Raw genomic sequence first — 18,260 nt, 5'->3', positions numbered from 1 at the left:
AGTTCCTTATATAATTTTATTGTTAAAATTTTGTTTATTTATAATGATTGCAACTATCTTCTCCTTGTCTGTAGCTTGATCTTTTTCACTTCTAAAAAAATAATGTTCTAATTAAATAGAAGGTTTATATTTCAACATAGTTGAATGTATCAACTTTTTTCTTTTATGGTTTGGGCTAATTATGTATTATTTAAGAAACTATTTCCTACCCAAGGCCATAAAGATATTTTCTTTGACAAGTTTTAATTTCTGAGCTCTCCATTCTTTTCCATTGGTCTGTCAGTCTTTTTGCACATTGTTTTAATTATTATAACTTTATAGTAGCTTTGGTATCTGATGGAGCAAATCCCTTTTCTTTAGTCTCCTCTAAAAAGGTCTGGACCATTTTTGACCTTTATTCATCCAAATAAAATTCAGGAAAAGCCTGTCAATCTTCATGAAAAACTACAATATTCATTGAGATTTCCTTGAATTTGCAGATTAATCTGAGAGGGATTGACATCTTTATGATATTGAGAGCCTTCTGGTAAAAGAATATGGCATATCTTTCCATTTACTTGAGTGTTCCTTTAGATTTTTCATTAAAGTTCTATGATTTCATTCCTTCAGATAATATAGAATTTTGTTAGATTTATTCTCAAGAAATTTACAGATTAAAAATAATTCAATTTATTATGGAATGAATATTTTAATTTGTCATCCATTTTCTAATTGATTGTTTCTTATGCATGGGAATGCCATTGATTTTTTTAAATTAATTGATCTTGTATTCAGCAACCTTACTGAACTCTCTTATTAGTTCTAATAGTTTGTGAATTCCTTTGGATTTTCTGTGACAATAATATGTTCTACAATTAATGCCAATTTAGAACCCATCTTCTCTTTCCTCTTATATCTATTTCCTGTCTTACTGGATTGGAGAAAACCTCCAGTTACAAGCTGAATGGTTGTGTCAAGAACAGCCATGTTCTATTTCTGACTTTATAGCAGATGCTTCTATCACTGATCACAAAATAGGAGGCTCATTTTTTGTGGATACTTTTTCTAGATGAAAGAAGTTTTTTCTTCTTCCTACTTTGCAAAGACTCTATATTATGAAAGAATGTTGACTTTTTTCATCATGTAATTTTTCTGTATCTATTTTTTCTTAACCTATTAATACCGTATTTAGAGTAATAAATTTTACATCCATTAAATCATCCTTATATTCCTGTTTAAAGCTTGTTTGGTTGGCTAATATTAGAATGAAGAACTTTTGCATCTGTGATCTATAATCATGAAAGTGATTGAGGCTATAATTTCACTTTCTCATACTGTTTTTGTTTAGTTTTGATATTAAGGTTTTGCAAGCCTCATAAAAATAACTGGACAGCTTTTACTCTTTTTTGGTCTCTGGAATAGTCTGAATAAGAATGAGGTTGTATAATATTTAAAGGTATGGTAAAATATACCTGAAAACCTCTCTGGTTTGGATGCTCTGGTGCTTCTTTATGGGATAGTTTTTTATTTTCAACTACCAATTCATTTTCTTTAATGGGTATATATTTTTTTCCAGGTTTTTCTGCTGCTTCTTGAGTCACTTTTGCAATGTTATTTTCCAGGAAGCTGTCTATATTTAAGCTTGTAAAGTTTATTGACTAATTTGTTCATGGTATTCTTTTATAATATTACAAATTTTTACTGTAGCTCTATTTTGTCTCTTTTCATTCCTAACTTTGTTTATTCTGCACACACACTCTTCCTCTTTTGTATTCTCTCGCCAAAGATTTATCTATTCATAGAAAGAGCGTTTGATCTTGTTGATACTATTTTTTCTTTCTTTTCTATTTAATTAATTCCTTCTCTTACTGTTATTCTCTTTGTTTTTATCCCCCTCTGGGTTTACTTCATAGTTTTGAAAATAATGTCTTCAGTTGAATACATTAATTATTAATTTCGAAAATTTCTTTTCCTACTCTAAGTCTATATATTTTCCTGTAGGTATCACTTTAGCTGTATACTATAAATGCATTGTTTAAGTCTATTATTGTTTATTTCTAAATAATTTCATAATTTCCATTGCAATTTTTCTTTGATCCTTGAATTATTTAGAAGTATATTTTTAGTTTTAAAGTACATGAATTAAATTTTTTTATTGATTCCTTATTTTATTGCTTTATAGTTAGAGAATGTGGTCTATATGATATCATATCTTTTTTTTTTTTTTTTTTTTGCGGTATGCGGGCCTCTCACTGCTGTGGTCTCTCCCGTTGCGGAGCACAGGCTCCGGACGCGCAGGCTCAGCGGCCATGGCTCACGGGCCCAGCCGCTCCGCGGCATGTGGGATCTTCCCGGACCGGGGTACGAACCCGCGTCCCCTGCATCAGCAGGCAGACTCTCAACCACTGCGCCACCAGGGAAGCCCTGATATCATACCTTTGATATTTGTTGAGACATCCTTAATTCAATAATATTTTTGAAATTGTTTCATGTATACTCAAAAAGAATGGCAGTCTCTATGGTCATGCTCATTAGATCAAGCTTGTTTATTCTGTTGTTTGAATCTTCTGTAACTTTATTTTTTTCCAGTTGTTTTAGGAATGTTGCAATCTTTCATATAGATGTGATTTGTGAGATTCTCTTTGTAACTCATCAACTTATGGTTTATATAGTTTGAAATTATCTTGTTAAGTGAATGTAGCCAAGTGTCTATAGGGATGGGTATAGAATTAGAGCATAAGGATTTGGCAGATGTCAAATACCAGAGATAGAAACCAGAGGAGCTGGAGAAGAAATGCTTTTTCCCAAACTCTAAGCCAAGAGTTGACATAAAAGTGCCAGGCTATGTCTGCCAAGTTCACGGGAAAAAGACTCATATCAGGGACCATGTACTGGATGAGGAGTGAAAGCATAAAAAGGGGGTCCAAGATGAAGTCAGCTGGATGTAACTCACAGCCAACTGTTTTTAACTGCTGCCATACCTGTGTATTTGTTTGAAAGAGACGAGAATTGAAAGTTGTTACCTGTCACTGAATGCTGACAGGAAGAAATTCCTTTGGTTGAATAAAACATATCAGAACAACTTCTAACATTTAATCAATTACCACCCACACTTTCATTTTGGAAGGATATTCCTGACTTTTGTATACGTCTTTTTAAAACCTTAATATCACATTTCGTATAGCCCTTTGTGTTTTGAACTCCAGGAGGATGAATTATTCCGATTGTCTTACTTAACTGGCTGTTATTGTCTGGAGGAAACTTTAGTGAGTTCAATTTACCTGGTAGCCTTTCCTGCTGAGATTTTGTTTCTGGTAGACTTCACCACTGAGCAGAAATACTCCTATTACAGCACTCGGTTTATCTGTAGATGAAAACCTTTGCATCTTAAATAAAACACTCAGCTAGTGGGGTTATGTTTGGCTCTGTTTCTCTTCATCAGTGCTTCTAAGTCTCTTTGCCAAGTCTGAGGTCCTGGACTTAGACATCTTGGAGGAACACTGGGGGTAAAGGTGCTTTCCATTTAATGTGCAAAATAGCATTTTGCTTTAGGCTATTTTGCTCAACTGCTCCAAAGTAATTTACCTTGGGGAGCAGAGACCAAGACTGAGACATTCAAGTCTAAAAGGAAACTAATTTTTTAAAAAGTACATATAGTTGTAAGCAATCAACAAAGGGGAGTTCATGAAAATTATTCTTCAACCCTGACAGGGACATTCTCTGTGCTAAAAGATGTAGCTTTCTCATAAACACAAAGAATATGTAACCCCTCTCTCCTCATTCCTTTATTACTTTCAGGTCTCTTAATTTGGGGTGAAGAAACCAAGCAAAGTTTATGGTGATGTTCATTTTAGTAAAGCAGACAACTTCTCAGATGATTTAAGATTCTGCCCTTCTCCAACTCCATACAAACATTTATCTCCTATGTTTAGCTTATGCAAATAAAAGGGACTTGTGGGGGGTGGGAGTGTATGCCAAATACCCTATAACTGCACAGTCTCAAATTTTAGTTTCCTAGTACAGACTGATATCTAAGCTGGTGTGACATTTTCAGTCTCAAGAAACCTTATAACAATGTTTACAAATTCTGTAGTTGAGTCTGAGCATTTTCTTCTTTGGTCATTAGATTATACTGCTCCAAATTCTACATGGTAGGTCTGGCAACAGATCCCTTCCATGAATAACTATTGCTTTTCCAAATTCAAAAATACAAACACAGAATAGCTACAATAAACAATAGATGATCTGAGAGTTAATTTTTCAGGAGGGAAAAGAACAAGAGTCCAATTAGACAGCATTCACTTCACTACTAATGTTTAATCACAGTAGTTCCAGAATTATCTAACTCAACTGTAGCCTCCAGACTTTGATTATGTCTCTTTGCTAAATTAATCAGAATTAATTTTGAACTTAGATCCTTTCCAGGGTAGACCCTAAATGCTGGGTCTTCAGGCCACCTTTCTGTTAAAATTCCCTTCACTTAACTTTTTTTTTTTTTAATGGTTACTAGCAACTTTTCTCCTTCCCAGCTAAAGGTGGTATACTTACCCTGCTTATGTTGGTAGAGTGTGGACCTACTTAGATTCTTAGCTTGTCTGTATACACTCACTAGGGAAAAGCCATGCTGCTTCTCTGCCCTCTGTCCATTGGACAGAAGGTAAAAGAGCCCACAGGCTGCCATACATTGACAGTGGACATCTTTACCCGATTAGAGGTTGACCAGGTAAAAGGAAGTCCTTGTCCATTATAATCACAAAGAAGAATAATTTGTGCCACACTTCTTTTCCCAACAACCTATGAAGTTGAAAGCAAGAAATCTATACAAAAACAGAGGTTAAAATTTTTTTTGATCTAATCATACTATAAATATTTCAAAAATTGTTGAAAACCTGTAGTTTGCATGGGACTTTACTCAACAATGCGTGTGATTCCACATTTTACAAATTAGGAGGAGAGATGAACATGTATACTAGCAACTGTAATTTCAAGTAGTTATAGAACAAGGATACTATGTACAATACAGACAAGCAGTGTTTACACAGTGATACTTTCTGGCCAGGGAAGTCTTCTGGAGAAAGTTGCATTTGTATTGGGCCTTAGAGATGGGTAGGAATTATCAATGGGCAGACATATTTCAGTGGCACTAGGACTACTTTAAATGGAGCATGATTGTAAGTCCAACGAACTGCATGAATAAGACCAAGGAGTAGGAGAGAATGAGTCACGCTCAAAAACAAAGAAACTCAGTTACATTGGGTAGAAAGGGGTATTAAATGGCACTGAGAATTTAAGGAGGTGTCAGACTGTATAAAGACGGAAGAATGATAGAAGACTCAAGATGTAAGTAGAAGTCAGATTATGAAGAGTCATTGATGACGGGGCTTTGTAAGCAATGGGAATCACTGAATTTGGGCAGGGCAATAGTATGATGACAGTGTATTCACAGGACTTTTCCATGGTGCCTGTGGTAGGGATTAGAACCAGCAACCTGCAGGTGAGGAGACCAGCTAGGAAGCTCTTGCATTAGTCTGAGAGTTAGAGTCTTGAACTGAGAACAAATCACATCTCTACCTATCTTGTAAGGGACAGATCCAGGTTTGGTGGAGCATAAAGCTTGTATGATTTTGGGGAGTCCTCTTTAGGAAAAATAAAACAAATTTACAAGTAAAAATTGCTATGTTTCTTCTTGGACCTTCAACAGGGACATGTAAATGAGGGGCCTTGAGCCCCACTTCATGGTAAATCAGCCTCTGGGTGAAAACCATGAGAGTTTTTGAGTTAGAATGATTTGCCCCTCTCATTATTGTTAAATGCATCTGCTTGTTCCAGAGAGGGAGGTTTTATGACAATTGGCTCAAATAGACAAATGAAACAGTTTAGGCCATAAGCAGAAACTGCCTATTTGTACAAAGCCTGGGTCAAGTGGAAAAACCTTGTTTATTTCATCTTTACAAATTTTAAGTTAGTCATTTGCAACATCCAAACCACTTCTAAAATTTAAGAACGTTTGTATGATTGAAAGTGGAAAATAAGGATTGGCTGTGCAGCGCCTTTGGTTCAAATCCTATGTCATCTGTTTCACTATGAAAAGTGCTTAGAATAGTGCCTGGCACATAACCAGTGCTGAGTAAAATATTAGATATTATTGCTATCAATGGGGAGTTTAAAGAGAAAATGAATGAAAATGTGTTGAAAACAAGATGCATGTTAACTGCTTTTAAACAGATCACTTGCCTGTGGGGATTGTTACCATTGTCACCTAAATTTAGATTTGCGAAATGAGTTCCAAAGAAGTTGCTTATTTCCTTGTGATTTTAGGTTCAGGTAGCTTTTAGCTGGCCGCATATTGAATTACCTGGGACACTTTTAAGTCATACCTTTGCCATGGCCCCAACCTGGTCAATTTGACCAAAACCTCTGTGGTTAGCGTGGGCATCAGGATGGATTACAGGCTCCCTGATGACTTTATTAGACAGCAGAGTCAGAGCTGGAAGCCAGCGTGTGCGACCTCCCAGTGTTTTGTGATGACCTAGCTGTTAGGCCCAGAGCAACCTGACTTCAGCCACAGGTGAGATTACCTGAGGAGGGTTCAAATTTTCTTTGTTCTATGTTATTATTCTATCAAAATAAACCATAACTCATTACTAAAATAGGTAAATGTTGAACAATGAAGAAGATACTCCTAGGAGTAAATTTAAAAAAAAAATCTTTCACACTCATTCTTAACTATATTAATTTATTCCAAAGCCTAATTGCCTCACAAATCTCCATTACAATGGTTCTTGTAACCCATTGCTGTTTCTTTTAACTTAAATGTAAAAGCCCTTCCTGGAGCATTCATAAAACCCTGAAAACAGTGGTCCTTACATCAAAAATCACATACTGAAAACTTCCTAGGGATTGGGCCTTGTGTTAGCTCTGTATGTACATGATCTCTTTGTCCTTATAACCCTCCATATGAGATAAGCACAATTATCATCCCCATTTTACAGATGGGAAGTGAGTTTCCTTGGTCATACACCTGGTACGAGGAAGAGTTTAAGGGCATGTGTACTAGAAGGGATGAAGAACAGAATAGTGGCTAAGAGCCCCATGTAGGGGTCTGACAAGAGCCAGCAGGTTGTCAGCTTCTACTCTCTGCACTTTGGTTTCCTTATCTGTAAAATGTGATAGAAGTACTCACCTTGTAGATTCATCATAGTTATTATGAGGATAATAACCATAGAAGTGGTAAGTGCTCAGAAGTGACAGCTATTAATTAATCAGATGTGCTGCTATGAGAGAGTCCTCTTTTTCAAATGCACTCTACGTTTTTAGTAAGTTAAAATTTTTATTATATCACAAAGAAATGCATGTAATTGTAAAAAAAAATAAGAAATCAAGTAAACAAAAATTTAAATCACTGTTAATTCTCCAACTGAGAGAGAACTTATTTTTTCTATCCTTTGTATTTTTTCTGTAATTTACACACACATTATTTAGAACGTGATGGTGTACGTTATTGTTCTTTTAATGAGGTTTCATTCAGTAATGTTTATGTTTTCTATTTTGCGTATAGTCTTGCTATTATTCTTTCACATGGGTGCTTATGCCCATAGACGGTTAATACCATTAAAGATAAACCAGGCTCTTGCCACAGGATCGTGCATGATTCAAGGACTTGCTGTTTTATATAATTTGCTTGTTTTTTGTGGGCAAGGCTGGTTCTCCTTACCTTACACAGAGTGGAGTCAGTGCAAAGAGGCAGGAAGGAGCTTGCTTGGAGGAAGTCTGTCAGGCATTCTCCTTGTATGAAGGTCATGAAGGCCAGAAGTTGAGCATGTTGGGAGACACTAAGGAGGTCTAGGTGGCAAGTTCCAGAGCTGCTCATACTACAAGGGGGAGTTAATGTCAAATGGAGTCCTAGGGCCAGGACATAATCAAATCTTAGGCTTGTGAGGGACCTAATATACAAATGGACAATTGCTGGACCATATATAAGAATAAAACTCTGACATACAACCTGCAGCAACCAGTCCAGGATACCAACCCCTTATCAACGATAAATAGCCCAGAAAGCCAGCCTGCTAGACGTCAGGCTTGCAGGAAGTCAGATTGACATCTCTAGTGACAGTACAGGAAGCTAAGCAATTGGCACCAAGGACTTGATTAATAACTGACAGCTTCCTACAGTTTTGTCCCCACTTCCAGCTTAGGACCAACTAAAGGAAGACAAACATGCACCCTGACCAATCACATCGGATGCCCCGCTTCTAGTTAAACCACCTCCAGCTTTCTCAGGCCAACAGCCTCCAGCCAGGGCATACCTGAAGGCTTCCTTTTATCCCACTATCAAGCTTTCCCATTCCTGTACCTGCCTTTGAGTCTCTGCTGAAACACAAGTGATTGTGGCTGACAACCTTGCTACAGTAAGCTCTGAATACATAGCCTTTGCTCTTCTCATTTGCTTGGTCTTCATTTATCTCCACACTTGCTTGATGCCCAAGACAGGCTGCTCATGTGTGACCACTGTCAGATAGGGCCCTATGCCTTTGATGGAACTATATTTGATCTCTTTTTGTGAGGTAAAGGCTATTTTTCTGGAAGGCAGTGATCATAACTTACTCACCTCAGTATTTCTAATGCCTAGCACTGCTGGCTCATAGAAAAGACTGCTGAAAGGAGAGGGAATGAGGTCCCACTCACAAGGATTAGGCCCATTCTTTTCCAATATGGAACCAGGAAAGCCCAGTGTGACTAGTCTGTCTTGTTTTGATAGAATTAAATGTCATTCCAAATTCCAGCTTAAATATAAACCAAACTGGAATTGACCTGGGAATGAGGGGAATTTCACAGCCTGAGGGAGTTTGTAAAATCTCTAGAGCACTATTTTAAAATCTTTTGGGCACAGCTTGCCCCTTTTTTGTTTAACACCTTCTCAACCTGCATGAATTTTGAGGGAAATTGAATTTAAAAGATTTTTTTCCTTAGCTAAATGGAAGCAGGTGCTATTCAGACAGTAAAGAAAACCATGGCTAAGTTAGTTTGGCTTGCTTGTTATCCCTGTTTTCCAGGAAGATAATTGAAATGTGACCTGTGGCCAGTTAATTGTCACTGAGATCGAGTTTCATGAGGCTTCTCCGCTGACACACATCTACACCAGAACCCTGACCAGAAGCCCCACATCTCAGTTATGGCCCATATCAGCTCCAGGCTCCCTTTTTCAGAACAGAAATACCTGTCCAGCATTAGCACCGGGGCCTGGAATACTACACTTAGCCTATATATTGACCTTGATTGGTATGTTCTTCCAGAAGACTCTCCACATTCAAACACTGAAGAAATTTTATTGTGTAGCTAAAGCTACTTCACGTGTGGGAACAAAATCCAAAGGTGAGTAACTCTAGAGCGATTCATTCTCAGAAATTCTACACAGATTTCAGGACTGTAGTGTTGTTGCTTTCTCTGCTAAACATCTTTTTACAACTTGTCACTAGACTATAAGCCCTACCAGGGCAGGGACCTCGTCTGTCTTATTTATTTCTGTGTCTCTTGTACTTGACATATAATAGCACCTACCAGGAATTTGTTCAGTGTGTTATGGGATCTTGGAATTCAGAGTCACTTGACAGAAGGTGCTGAAATACAGCAGACAGCAGAGACAGAGAACAAAGACCCTGTTGTAAAATACATGCAAACAAGAACACTACAGCAACTCTAATTGCACAAAGAAGACTGTTTTGGCTAGATATTTATTAACAAACAGACAATTTTCTATTAGTAGAGCTCTCTCCTGTTAGAGTCCTTGGTGAGTCTGGAAGTTCTGCCTAATAGGCTTAGGTGAATCTCAGATGAGTAATCTGATTGCCTCATTCAGAAGAGAAGATTTAAAATAATGCCAGGTTACCCTATAGTGGCTTGTGGGTAGGGCATATAACAGAGTGGCATAATGAGCTCAGACCACCGGTGGGAGGAAAGCAATCCTGTGTCCCCTGAGGGTCCTAAGGGGAACAAAACTTTTTCTTAAATGTTGCTGGCTAATGGAGAGAAAGTTTCCTCAACTTAGTTGTAACCTCTCCCCCTAAGCAGCCTAGTGTGAACAGCTGTGCCAACTCTGAGCCATCTATTTGTACAACCAAATTCTTACTACATTTATCACCTAGTTTTCCCACATCTCTCTCAGCAGTCTTGGTGGGTGGGTGGGGAGGAGAAGGGATTGTGAAAAAGATGAGTCTCTTAACATTGACTTACGTGGTGGGGCATGAGGGGTTGTAATGCAGCATCTGTTTCAACCTCCTTTTACTGTGCCTTCCTACACGGCAGGGCCTGAAAAGCAAAAAACTACATTTCCCAGGCACCCTTGCAGCCTGAGTTGTGGGTGGGGCTTAGATACTCTTATTTGAAAGGCAGACGTGTTGCTCCTGCTGGCAGGGAGGATTAAGGAACATGTGTTTTCTCTGTAGCCTTATTCGTAAAGGCTCCAGGGCGCGGCCTCTAGTATAGTGTGTGTTGAGAGGCGGGTCACTCGGCATGCATATTGCCAGTGCACATGGTCCTCTGGTGGAGTCCTGGAACCAGCAGCGATGGCAGGGCATGAGGAAGTCTCTTCCTCCTGGCAGGGGGGTGTGTTTGTAGACCAGCTTCCCAACCAGCAGGCAGCAACCTAGGTGGCCTGGTTCTGCTGTGTGGCTTGGGAATTGTTTCTGCAAGAACCTAGAGTTTGTTTCGTTAACCCTCCCAATGTCCTGTAAACCATTTAGCTCACTGTAATAAACCCAGTTCTGCTTAAACTAGCCAGATTAAATTCTTTTCTCTGCGGTGGAACCCTGACCACTGAGGGGCTGAATCAAGCTTTCTGAGTTAGATACTACTGAGGGTTGCCCTCCCCCATTGCTGTTGGCTTGGTTTTAGACAATTATTTGCAAAACCACTGATGTGTTACTTTTGGTTCCTGAATTCTAAGCCATTGTGCATTTGTCCACTGTATTCTAGTAAGTGGTAAGCAATTAGAAATACAAGGTTATGGGGTTTATTATGTTTAATAAAATATTGAATCTGTTACATGTTAAATTCTGTTTTGTTCAGAAAAGTGTTGAGCCTACTAACGTATCTATCCAGGGGCCTGAGCTGAGAATTGCCTTGTCTGTTGTTAATGAGCCTTTGTTCCTGGGTGTCTCAGAAACCTCTAGATGATGTATAATATAAAAGCAATACCAATAACCATTATAATAAAGCATTATGTTTGTGTCCTTTATTATGGTTTTTGAAAACATGATCTCTTATATCAGAGTTAAGGGAAGGTATTGCAAAAAAGAAAAGTTCTGAGATGTATGATAGTTTGTTGAAAGTCACGAAGTTAGTTAATAAATAGAGGAATCAGGCCTATACCAGATCAGAAAAGCTTATCTTTGACAACAAGAAAAGCAACTGCCTGATGTAACAGGTTTCCTCCAATAACCAGCCAAGAATAGCCTGATATAGCTAAAGGAGCTAGGTCCCCTTAAAAAAAAATTAATGGGGAAAGGTTCATTGGATGGTACGAAAAATTGCTGGTGCATTTAGAGCTGTCACTTTGGGTGCAAAGGACTGTGTTATTGACAGGAGTTGGGGGGTGAAGGGCTAGAGACAGGAGTCAAGCTCAAGTGGTTCCTTGCAATATCTATTAGTGCTGTGAGGTAAGCTTGCATTACAGCTTTATTCCACCAAAGAAGGATGTGAAAAGTGGCCTTAAGGAAAAGACATTAGGGTGGGCTGAGGCAAGAGAGGAGGAGTGTAGAGCGACTTGTGGAGAAGGAGAACAGACTACCTGCTGGGCTTAGTGCCTCAGTTAACGCTTTTTTGTTTTGTTTTGTTCTTGCTATTAATTCCTATTATTAAAGGGTTCTTCAAAAGGACCCTGTGGGTTTGAAACAGAGTGAGAGTAAAACATTCTTTTCTGCCAGATATCTCTTCGTCCCTTCGGGCTAAAACTTTCCTGGACTTAGTTTTAATGTTCCTGGTACATGAGGAGGTGGTTTTTTTTTTTAATTTTTAATTTTTTTTTTTTCTGTGGAAGGATTTATGTGTAGCCAAATGTTTCATGGTCCTATCTGTAATGTGCTTTAAAGCCTTTTCTGAAAGTGAAATTTGTTTAAAGGAAAGGCTGTTTCCTACCAGTTGGAACAGCATCTAGAAGTATGACTCATGCAGCTGGTCCCAAGGGTTCTGATAGTAGAAGCTTGCCACAGAGCAAGCAGAAAGACGTTAACCTTTATAACGCTGCAGATCTGTCTTTGGCAGCCCTGCCACCAAGAACCTAAGCATTGCTAGTGCCTTGTGTTGTTTTGCTTCCATTGGGAGGACAAGGCAACTGACTGATATTAGTAACTAAAGCCTGAGGTAAATTGATGGTTGGGAGGAAAGTAAAGTGGCAGCTCAGCTCTCCAGTTCCAGGACTTGCCTTAAAACCCTTGCCTGGTCTGTGTATGGGCTGGAAAGGGGCTCTGGCCATATCCTTATATCATGGAAATCAGGCTTTGCACACAGATAGACCTGGGTTTGAGTAACTTTACTAGATGTTTGGTATTGGGAAAATTATGTAATCTCTCAGAGTTTGGGTTTCCCCATTTGTAAAATAAAGGTGATGTGAGCATCAGAAAGCTGTTGGGAGCACTAGAAAAAATGCTTTAAAGACACAAGCCGGGCTTCCCTGGTGGCGCAGTGGTTGAGAGTCCGCCTGCTGATGCAGGGGACATGGGTTCGTGCCCCAGTCCGGGAAGATCCCACATGCCGCGGAGCAGCTGGGCCCGTGAGCCATGGCCGCTGAGCCTGCGCATCCGGAGCCTGTGGTCCGCAACGGGAGAGGCCACAACAGTGAGAGGCCCGCGTACCGCAAAAAAAAAAAAAAAAAAAAAAAAAAAGACACAAGCCACGCTGCCTCCTGAAACATAATATGTACTCAACGAATGGCAAATGACCGTTCTGATTATGCTCAGGTTATTTGCTAGTTAATTCCTTAACCTTGTGCTGAATTTCTCTTTTCTACTTGTTTCTAAGTTTCTCAGTTTCCTACTCAAATCTATCCTTCCCTATTTCTCTGTGTGTTATGAGCATGAGGTTTACATATAGTGTTTCTGTTTCTGTTTCTCAGAACTCTTATGTATATTAAAAAACAATCCTCATAACAGTCTGCAAAGCAGGCAACCAGGAGGGTGCATGTCCTTATTTCAGAGATGGGAATCATGAGTTGAGACACTACAAAAAAAGAGGTAAAGAAAGCATACAACAGGAGCCCCTTATTCTGGGGTTTATCGGCTTTAACTCCCTGAAAATGAATGCAAAAAAAATTTGTGGTGCATTTTGATTAAGAGATGGTCTTTGGCCTTCATTGGATTCTCAGAGGGTCTGGGATCCGTACCCCCGCCGCCAAAGCTTATGAACTACTGTGGTTAAAGACGTCCGAGTCTAGAGAACTACTGGAAGGCATTTCCTGGTTTCTGCATTGATGCAGGCAGAATAGCAGTGTGTGGCTGGTGAACCACTTCCATTAGAGTCCCCTGGGCTGCTTCTAAGATGCAGATTCCTCACCCCAGCTCAGACCTGCAGAATCAGAGTCTCAGGAACTGGAGCTGGAGAATCTGGCATTTGAACAAGTTCTCCAGGTGATTTTTATGTCTTCTAAAGTTTGAAAATCCATGATGTGGTAGTAAAACCTGCCTTTGGAGTGAGATCCCCATGCATTATGGACTTACCACATACAGCTGTGGGAACCTGGGGCTGTTACTTCAGTTTTCTCAACTGCAAAATGGGGAGGATAATCATACCTCCCTCATAGAACATGTGTGAACATTGAAACAGATGTCTGTACAGTGTTAAATTAAGGGCTTAATGTGATAATTACTCAATAAGTGTTAGCTGAACTGATAATAATGATTATTACCAGTGTTATTATTATCAGTACTATTATTTGGAAGGTAGGAGCAAACTGAAGGCCCTGACTCTGTGGGAAGTTAATGGATAGATCCAACTGAGTGTTTACTTCAGTAACTTTTGTGAGTCATCTGGTTCAACCACATAATATTTGTCAGTGATCGATTCTGTATTATGAAGACTACTGAAATGAATGAATCAGTTAGATTATAGTTAATGGGAAATTTCCTTTCCTTCTTTCCTAGTTTCCAATTTTCTACTATAAGTATGTATGATTAAAAAAAAACCAAACTTTTGTTTCAAAAGAGAGCCTTTTGTACAATTTACTGAAAAATAATTTATTGTTTATTATCTGTGACATGTTGTAACTTCTTTAGTTAATTGGTCAGAAACTTCACCCCTTCTATTACGTTGTTTGAAAAAATTAAATTGTACTTAAATTACTTTGGCTTAAAGGGCCTTTTTCAGGAACCGAAACATATTCTTAGTAGGAGGCCCATCTGGGGAAGCATGATATTCTTGCTGCAGGTATTAGAATTCTAAAGGATGTTTCCTGATGTTGGAATTGTTGCCTGTCTTCTTGAAAGACTGGAAAATTCATTTAAGAGTCTCCTGCTGAAAGAGCTTACAGAGAGACTGAGAAAACCTTTTAAAATGCTCTCATTCATCTTCAGAAGGGCATACAGTACTTTCCATATATGTTAGGCTTATTTTTTAAAAGATAAATGAATTTTTTAAAAAGAACGGGTAAAACACATCATTATAGAATTACACACACATATATATATATATATATATACACATGTATATATATATATTTATATATATACACACACATATATATGTGTATCTCATATGTACATGGATTATAGATTGAAAATCACACAGTTCAAATCAAGACCAGGAGCAAAGACAAATGAAAAAATACAAACTATTAATAATGCTACTACCCAGCATTGAACCTTGGGCTTAGTATTGGTTGTTAAATTTTTTAATGAATTGCTCATGAGAGGAACAAGTGGCAAAGACCTATGGTGACAGTAAACTACTCACGTAAGAAAGATGCAGCAAAGGACAGCAAAACCCAGGGACATAAGCCAACCAGGAGGAACAGCATGCAATTAAAATTCAAAGCAAATTCACAAGTCTCACAAGGAATATTTCAAGGAAACACAACTGTGAGGGTGAATTAAAAGTTTGTGGCAACTGGTGAGGAAGAATAAAAGATAGTGGAATGGAAACAGAAGAATCTGCTGAGAAAAGTCTCCTTCTCTTTTCTCTTTCGTCTTCTCTTGGACAATGAATTGTCTTCAGTTGCCCTTGAGTTCCTTATCAAGTACTGCTCTTGGCTTTATGCTTTTGTTGGATATGGCTGCAGCTTGAGCTCATGCTTCAAATGATACTCTGGCACTGTGAGGTGTGTGTCATTGCCAGACATTGTCATGGCCCCATTCATTGCAGGAACAACTCAGCAATGTGGTTGAGTGTGAAGGAAACACCCAGAGGGTGTCAGGGAGCAGTTTAGGTGGTTTGGGCCCATGAGATAGTGGGTGAGCATGATCCAGCTGCACAAGTTGATAGAACCACTGTGTCCCCCAATCATTTCCTCATGCAGAGCCAAAAATTAAAACTGCCATGAGCAGGAAAATGCCTGGGCTGAGCCTGCGATCAAGCCAAGCTGGTCCATGGTCAACTGAGAAGAAAATGGCCTAATCAGAAGCCCAGGTCATCTGTCTTCTTCAGATCTAATGTCAGTCACCATAACGTCCACTGTGCCTTGACCTGAGGGAATTTCCTCTGCTCCATGTGTGCCCAGATCCTCTCAGACCTCCCCTCTCAGTCTCTAATTTTTCAGTTCAACAGCTACAGCCAGTCTTCACGCTGTGGTGCATTCTGTACTCTTGGTTTCCAGTCCTGTTCTCATCTTCAGCTCCTAATCTTCAGGAGTAGGGCTGGAGAACTGCTTCATTGTTTCACTCAGGTAAACCTCTAGAAAAAATTGCCTCTGCAAGTCAGGCTTACTCTCTTATGCATCTCATTCTCTGGGTCTCTGTCTCCAAATCTCTCTCTCATAGATACATTTATGATGTATGCATTCCATGTTTTCTGTCTTTGCTCTCTCCTTATTCTTAAAGGTTTCCTCCTATCTTTCACACATAAGATTCCTGCTAACTGTAATTATTTCCCTTGCATTAATAATAACTCTTATTATGGGTCCAATTCTCACGATCTTCTTCTTTTATTGCCTCAATCCATTTTCAATTTTGCTGAAATTATATATATTATATGAAATTATATACATATGTATATACATATACATAATGAAATTAAAAGGGAGAGAGCCTTCTCTTCTGAATCAGATGTCTGTGGGAACCTTTACCTTTCTCAGCTCTCTTGTTATAGAGTGATGTCTCTCAGCCCCATACAAACAACAGTTGACATAGTACTTCTAGGCTGAAGATTGGACTTAGCTGATGGTATACTTGAGGTTATCCTGCTAGCTCTTGAATGATGTACAAACTTTATGAAAAAAAAAAATTGAAGCCTTGTAAGGAACATTTCCAGTCATTCGTTTCCTGTTGGAGCATTTTCTTTTGACAGAGTCATCTCAAAAGTATCCTTGAGAGACAGTGGGGTGGGCTGCACCAGAGGAGGGAAGGGCCATGAGCATCAGGGTTCTAGCCTCCCATAAGTCCGGTCATCAGGCTGGCTTTCCAGGCACAGAGACAGGCACGTGAGTTTCCCACAGAGCCTGAATAAATCAAATAAGGAAATGGATGAAGGTGTCGGTTTCCAGCACTTAATTTCTCCTGTGGGCTACTAGGCAAAGCCAGGGACCATTTCAAACTTGAGTTTCTGCAGCACGCAGTGTTGCATGAATAAAAGTAACAGTTAAAAGTTGGCAACTTCACGCAGGGGCAATCAATCTTAGCATCTCAAGGGAATGGTTTGGTGAAGTCGATCCAAAAGTATTTAGGAATGAAGTTCATGGGCTATAATTTTGGTCTGCTTCCAGGCTTGCTGTTAGTATGCTATGTGACTGGGTCAGTGCCTCAGTTCCACTCTCTTAATACACTGGAAGACACCATCACATCAGCTGAGCTGGCATAAGAATTTACTAATATAGGTGAGGCAATTTATTTTTTTTAACATCTTTATTGGAGTATAATTGCTTTACATTGTTGTGTTAGTTTCTGCTGTATAACAAAGTGAATCAGATATATGTATACATATATCCCCATATCCCCTCCCTCTGGCGTCTCTCTCCCACCCTCCCTATCCCACCCCTCTAGGTGGTCACAAAGCACTGAGCTGATCTCCCTGTGCTATACGGCCACTTCCCAGTACCTATCTATTTTACATTTGATAGTGTATATATGTCCATGCCACTCTTTCACTTTGTCCCAACTCACCCTTCCCCCTACCCCTGTCCTCAAGTCCATTCTGTATGTCTGCATCTTTATTCCTGTCCTGCCCCTAGGTTCTTCAGAACCATCTTTTTTTTAAGATTCCATATATATGTGTTAGCATATGGTATTTTTTTTTCTCTTTCTGACTTACTTCACCCTGTATGACAGATTCTAGGTCCATCCACCTCACTACAAATATCTCAATTTCGTTTCTTTTTATGGCTGAGTAATATTCCATTGTATATATGTGCCACATCTTTATCCATTCATCTGTTGATGGACACTTAGGTTGCTTCCATGTTCTGGCTATTGTAAATAATGCTGCAATGACATTGTGGTACATGACTCTTTTTGAATTATGGTTTTCTAAGGGTATATGCCCAGTATTGGCATTGCTGGGTCATATGGTAGTTCTATTTTTAGTTTTATAAGGAACCTCCATACTGTTCCCCATAGTGGCTGTATCAATTTACATTCCCACCAGCAGTGCAAGATGGTTCCCTTTCCTCCACACCCTCTCCAGCATTTATTGTTTGTAGAGTTTCTGATGATGGCCGTTCTGACGGGTGTGAGGTGGCACCTCATTGTAGTTTTTATTTGCATTCCTCTAATGATTAGTGATGTTGAGCATCCTTTCATGTGTTTGTTGGCATTCTGTATATCTTCTTTAGAGAAATGTCTATTTAGGTCTTCTGCCCATTTTTGGATTGGGTTGTTTGTTTTTTTGATATTGAGCTACATGAGTGCTTGTATATTTTGGATATTAATCCTTTGTCAGTTGCTTCATTTGCAAATATTTTCTCCCATTCTAAGGGTTGTCTTTTTGTCTTGTTTATGGTTTACTTTGCTGTGCAAAAGCCTTTAAGTTTCATTAGGTCCCATTTGTTTGTTTTTATTTCCATTTCTCTAGGAGGTGGGTCAGAAAGGGTCTTGCTGTGATTTGTGTCATAGAGTAGTCTGCCTCTGTTTTACTCTAAGAGTTTT

General features: G+C 39.0%; 1 protein-coding gene across 9 annotated transcripts in view; it reads left to right on the top strand.

Moving 5' to 3' along the window:
* RNASEH2B (ribonuclease H2 subunit B) overlaps positions 1-18,260 on the top strand; it is a 798,611-nt gene that overhangs the window by 282,450 nt on the left and 497,901 nt on the right. For 2 of the 9 annotated variants that reach the window (XM_079902672.1, XM_079902675.1), the window contains one exon: positions 9,033-9,351. The exons of 5 other annotated variants lie outside the window; for them this stretch is intronic. The gene's annotated coding sequence lies outside the window, so the exon portion shown is untranslated. Of the gene's footprint in view, positions 1-8,614; positions 9,352-16,882; positions 16,994-18,260 lie in introns of those variants that run through there. 2 more of the 9 variants (XM_079902673.1, XM_079902674.1) reach the window with 2 other exon arrangements.

This window comes from Stenella coeruleoalba, assembly GCF_951394435.1.
Source record: "Stenella coeruleoalba genome assembly, chromosome: 18".
Lineage (NCBI taxonomy): Eukaryota > Metazoa > Chordata > Mammalia > Artiodactyla > Delphinidae > Stenella > Stenella coeruleoalba.
This window is presented reverse-complemented; position numbering and strand designations above follow the sequence as displayed.